The following is a 6,144-nucleotide window of genomic DNA, read 5'->3' on the forward strand; positions in this document are numbered from 1 at the left end:
ATCTACTTCTAAATTTTAATCCGAAAGCTTAACAAAGGACCCCTGAGTGTCCGCTACTCTATTGATATAGCCTCTCTGCTTGTTATTTATGATTGAATTTTTATTTCAATTTCTGCCTCTGCTTTCTATTTATGATCGTATTTCTATTTAAATTTAGGAAATGACATTTTAAAGCCTTTAAAACATTTGAAAGAGATACCTGGACCTTTAAATATATCTTCCTGAGTGGCTGCGGAGAATTTCTCTGAGCTTTCTCTGAACCTGGAGAATCTTTAGAATATACTCAAAGATTTCTATCGCTAGGGTAGTGTAACTTTCTTTTTGATTATCTGATGGGACTTTTTTTATCGTATTTTCTACAACTCTTTTCATCTACTATAACCCTATCACAAACATTGTCTTTGTAATAATGAATTTTGATTTTTTTCTTTTGAATCAAAATTAAAATTGATTTTTTGAGGAAGAAAAAAACCATACGTAAAACAATTTTTTTTATCACTTTTATGCTAGTTTTAAAGTGCATGAAAAGAACTTTGAAGGTAAATTATGAAAGTTATATTTCACAGAATAGATTTTTCACAATGACAACAGAACTTAAAATGTTAAAAATCATAGTTTACGAATTTTCATTGGCATATTGTAGGATAAAAGAAGTATAGTAAACTGTGACACTTCATCCACATATATACACTGTAAACACAACTTCCCATAATGATTTACGCATGCACGTACCTAATATCGTGCTACTACAGGGGGCATCCGATAAGTCCCCAATTCTTGAAATTTTCCGCCCCTTCAGCTCCGAAGTTGGAAAGTTATCATAAAATTGAAATAATTTATGATCAATCAACGAATAAAAGTTTCGTATGTAATGTTGATTGAAGAACTTTTAAAGTTTTAAATATTATATAGTGCAATTTTTATTTCAACTTCATATGATCTCATTCATATTCCGCAGTCGATTCAAATCTGCCACCTGAGTATTCATTCATTTTTCATAAATTTTTGGGATTACTAATTACAGATGCTCTTATTGTTACTGAAAACTTTGTTCTTTCTTTTATATTTATAAAAAGTATCAAGTTTTTAATAACTTTGAGTATTTTTTCTAATCATAACAATGCAAAGACAGGCCTACCTGATCGGAGCGCCATCTATTGGATTTATGTGAACTACGATAGGTCTCCGGATGCTAAATTAACAACTACCGCCTACACATAAATAGGCGATGCATAGAGCTGGTTAGTACATGCAAAGATATTAGGTCCTACATACGGCATGAGATTAGTTGCACCACATACCGGTACTTAGCGCGGCGGGCAAGTTTGTGGTCTTGCATATATATATATTGCTTTTAGCTCAGCCACATACTTGTAGTGGCGCGACATGTACCGATTGGTTCCGCCACATGCTTGTAGAGGCGCGACAGGCAGCTATATATTTGGTCGCGCCAAATTATAGTGCATTTGAAATCCAAAATGGTAATAATCTAATTTTACTTTATAAGTGAATGGAAAAATAATTTTAATTGAGTAGAAAAGGTCTTGAAGGAACTCAAAAACTCTAAAGACTTTTTGAAATCAAAATTATGCCCAAAAGTGTAGCAAAGATGTTCGTATAAAATAGTAATAACAAGTTTGAATTAAAAATTTTAATTTTTATTAAAGTTATAATTTTTTTGAAATTAGTAGAAAAGTGAATTTAAAGATACAGTTAAGTTTTATTTAAATTTAAATAAACTAAAAAAGCTGTCTGGTTAAATCAATCAGAATTGTGGTTGAATATGTCCTTACTATTTTTTCTGGTTGAAGAAATAAAAATTCTGAAAAGAAATTTCCTTATGAAAACTTATAAAAAAATTTTTTCCTAAATTTCCTTATAGACCTAGACAAATTCCTTCTCAAATTTTGCATTTTTTAAATATTATTGAATTAAGTGGTATATGAGTTTTTTAACAGCTGTAAAGTGTAAGAAGCATTTTCGAAAGTCAAAGGAAATTACGGCTTACTTCTACAGTTTAGCTAAGGCCATGTTATAAATATGAACCATTTTTTCAAATTGAAATAAGAAGTAACTCAATCTTATAAAAATATTTTGCCTAATTTTTTTTACTATCATTTAATACTAAAACTTGCCATAAAAATTGCCATAATTTTCATCTTTTTATTGTTTTAATACATGAGCTAATTATATTTTTTAAACCGCAACCATGAAAAATAATATAAACCAATGTTATAAATTCACAGAACTATTATGTACTTCAATAGTCTATATTTTTAAAAAGAATTTGACGCTGTTTTTATTTTATTTTTAATAAATATATAAGTTTCCTTAGTTTTTTATTTAATTTCCTTTAATTATTTCCTTTATTTCTTTATTTTGTATTTATTGAGAAAAATAAGTTGAAACTTTAAAATGTTCTCCTCCGGTCATGTATAGAAAACTATACTTTCCAGCTGGTCGATTAAGCTTTTGTTTGCATATACTTGTTTAACTGTTCGCATATTTAATTCCATTTAAAATTTTTGATTTTGCTAAAATAATTATTTTAAATTCTTTCCTTTAATAAAAAACTTGCTTTTTTAAATTTATTCGTAAATAAATTTATTTTCTAATAATTTAAATATTGGATTAACTTACTGTTTCTTTTATAAATTTTTAAGGGCTTATGCATTATAAATTAATTACCTCATTAACAAAAAAGGTTTTTTAAAGAAAAATAACAACAATCATGTAAAAAACCCCACTTTTTTATTTGAAAAAGATATTAACAATGTTTATTTCTTGGATAATTAAAAAGAAATTAGGAAGAAATTTCATATTTGAATAAAAATATGAATCAAACCTAAAAATGCATGATCTGGCACTTTTTTGTCAGACTTATTTTTTCAAAAATTGTATACTCCTTTTCAAAGATCTTGATTGAAAACCGAAGTTTAATTCCGCTCTATTGTATTATTCACAACTTTCTTCTAACTGCGATTCATAACACAGTAGACAATTAGACATAATGTAAAAATTACAATGAACATGACAAGTCAAAACTGTCATCTAGGTAATTGAAGTTAAAGTGAATATTTATATCTGACAATATTAAAACTTCCATTTTAATATTGAGTTTATTGAATTAAAAAGGACGATATATTAAAATTATTTACGCCTAGCGTTATAATGCTTAAAGCTTCTTGTTCTTCAAAAATCAATATATTCCAATCAAGATTTTTTTCTTACTTCTTAAATCTTGTATACAAAAACAAATGTTTTCACGTAATAAATATGTGAAGAAATTTTGTTATCAAATAATTTTTTTCAATGTCATAAGCTGTGATTATTTCTGCCGTCTTGGAGAAAGAAGTTACTCTCTAAAGGTTGACGTAAGGGTCATTTTCGCGTTACAGCGTATACGTAAAGAAGACTTACGTAAAAACGAAGATAGTGAGTTTCTTCACGCAAACAGCAGATTTGGCTTTACCCATTTTTCCCTCTCGACGGATTGTTCACCTTGGCGCGCGGGGTATTTCCTAAATTAATTTTTTTACGCAAAAAATGTTGTGTCTAATAAAATGTAATATTTTTTTCTCGATGACTCAAATTAAACAAAAAGGTTTGAAATTGTAAAATTGACAACTGTAAGCCTTCTAACTTGATTAGGCTTAAATTAATGGCCTCCAAAATCTCATAATACCCAAATACAAACATTTAGAATTCTGCATTTAGATTTTCAATTCAAAACTTTCAAAATTAAATAATTTAAATTTATCAGATTATACTTAAGGCATATTCAAAATTTTTTAAATATTAATGCTTGTATTTTTACATTCTCATCATTTATGATTGAGAAAGTATTAGAATTGTCGGAAATTTGACATCACACTTTTTCAACGGATCTCCACGTTTCGACCCCCCTGAATCCGAAAATCAGGTTTTCACGATAGCGTTTTGATTTTCTTCAAAAATGTAAAATTCAAATTTTGATTGCACAAAAAATAATCGAAAATAAAAAAAAACATTTTGTGGACAAACTACGTGGGATTCGAAAAAAGATTTGTTTTATTTGTGAAAAATAACGTTGAGAAAAAATAAAATAAAAAAAATGTGTGGAAAAACGACGAACGTTACGAGAAAAAAATGCAACAAAACCTGTTTACAAATGTCTGTCGGAAATCGAGCGCGCAGCGCGAGTGTCACGAAGAGAATGTGTACCTGAAAGCCTACAGAGCTTTGAGAAACTTAATATTTGACTATACTTAATTAAGTAGACAATTCAGAATATGAAGACGCATATAAATACTGTCATATAAAAGAGATCTTTTTCATAAAGTTTTTTCCAAGCATTCCAAATACAAAGAATAAATATCTGAGCGCGAAGGCGAGATTCGACCGCCGTGCGCCCTAGGCGCGCCAAACTTGCGAGCGAAGCGAGCCGCGCGCGATGAGGATGTGCCCGCGAGGCGGGCAGATTTTTAATTTATCAACTCTATGAAACAATTTCAAATAATACAATTCTTAAGATTTCTGTTTATAAAATTACTCAATTTGAATGTTTTAAATTGAAAATATATTAAAACCTTTAAATTTAAAATTCCTCTCCTTATAAAAAGTTTTAGATTTCAAAGGCTTTACATTAATTCCGATTTTTCACGAGGTTTGACATCGAATAATCTGCTTATTGCAGCTTTAGATTATTTATATCCTAAAGCTGAAAAAAATTATTGCCGAATCCTTAGTGATTTCATTTAAAACGTTTAAAATTAAGTAATTTAAATTCACAGGTTATACTCGAAGAATATTCGAAATTTTACAAATACTGAAATTTTGAATTTTAAATTTATAAACTAGTTTCTTTCAATAATTATTATTTTATTCTTACGCTTCTAAAAGAAAATAATTACACTGTAATTTTAATTGTTTTTATTTCAAATTTCTCTCATTTAAAACCTTTTAATTTCAAAGACTTTAAAATTATAATCCAACTTTCGAAACTGAATAATTTTGAATGGAATAATTATTTAATTGCTAACATACTTCTAATTTGAAATAAAATTGTGGGATAGTAAAGTATTTCCATGCAAAATAGTTATGCTGAAGTTTAAACGCTTCCTTTTATATTTTGACATTGTCGACTTCTGAAAAGTTTCAAACCAAAAACTTGAGAACTATGGCTCCTAATTACTTTCCTGAGTTTTTTAACTTGAATTTAACTAATTATTATAAAAATAAGGGAATTTTTTTTAATTTCTCCAGCTTATTTGAATGCTCTCCATTGTTGAAGTCAAGAAACAACCCACATATATCTGTATTCAATTCAATCAAGTTTAAAATTTAACGACAGTTTCATTTTTATTGAACTAAAATGTACTTAAATTTAACACCATTTAACACCATTCAACATCCACAATTTTAACTGAAATTTACTTAGATTCAACTAAATTTTGAATTTAACTAACATGTATTCACTTTTTGAAATGATCTGAATTGTATTCAATCTTTAAATTTAGTTTTACAAAATAATTTTAAAAATTGCACTTCAATAAATCTTAAAGTATGAATAGAATTGTTTTAAAACTTATTTACTTAGTATCTAGAAAATTTCTCTTTGAAATTTCACCTAAATTTCATTTAAATGTTGAATTTAGCAAAATTTTATTTAAATTTTAAATTCAACTGAATTTTATTTAATTTGGAATTTAAATAAATTTTATTAAATTTTTTAATTTATCTTAATTTCATTTAAATTTTAAGTTTAGTTTTTAATAATAATTTCAGAAATTTAACTAAAATTCTAAAGTACGAAAAGAATTTTTTTACATTTATTTATTGTCTCGAAAATTTATAATAATAGAACATAGAATATTTGTAGGCTCTCTTTAATTTGAATAAAATTAGGTAAATCATTGTGTATAAAATTTTTAGCGTACAGGCCGCACAGAGCCAGCCAACCGACTCAACTATAATAAAGAGTGCTATAGTGAAGGTGAAGGCGAACGCGAGAACGAGAAACAGAAAATCACGTTCGGTTTGGAATTCAACAACTTTCGTTGTGCGCCTCGGCCCCACCTCGCCCGCTGACGTGCTCGAAAGACGCGGTTGCCATAGAAACGGTGAAAAGTTGAAGAGGGCAGCACCTCGATATAGTCGAAAATG

Source organism: Belonocnema kinseyi, chromosome 1, assembly GCF_010883055.1.
Source record: "Belonocnema kinseyi isolate 2016_QV_RU_SX_M_011 chromosome 1, B_treatae_v1, whole genome shotgun sequence".
Lineage (NCBI taxonomy): Eukaryota > Metazoa > Arthropoda > Insecta > Hymenoptera > Cynipidae > Belonocnema > Belonocnema kinseyi.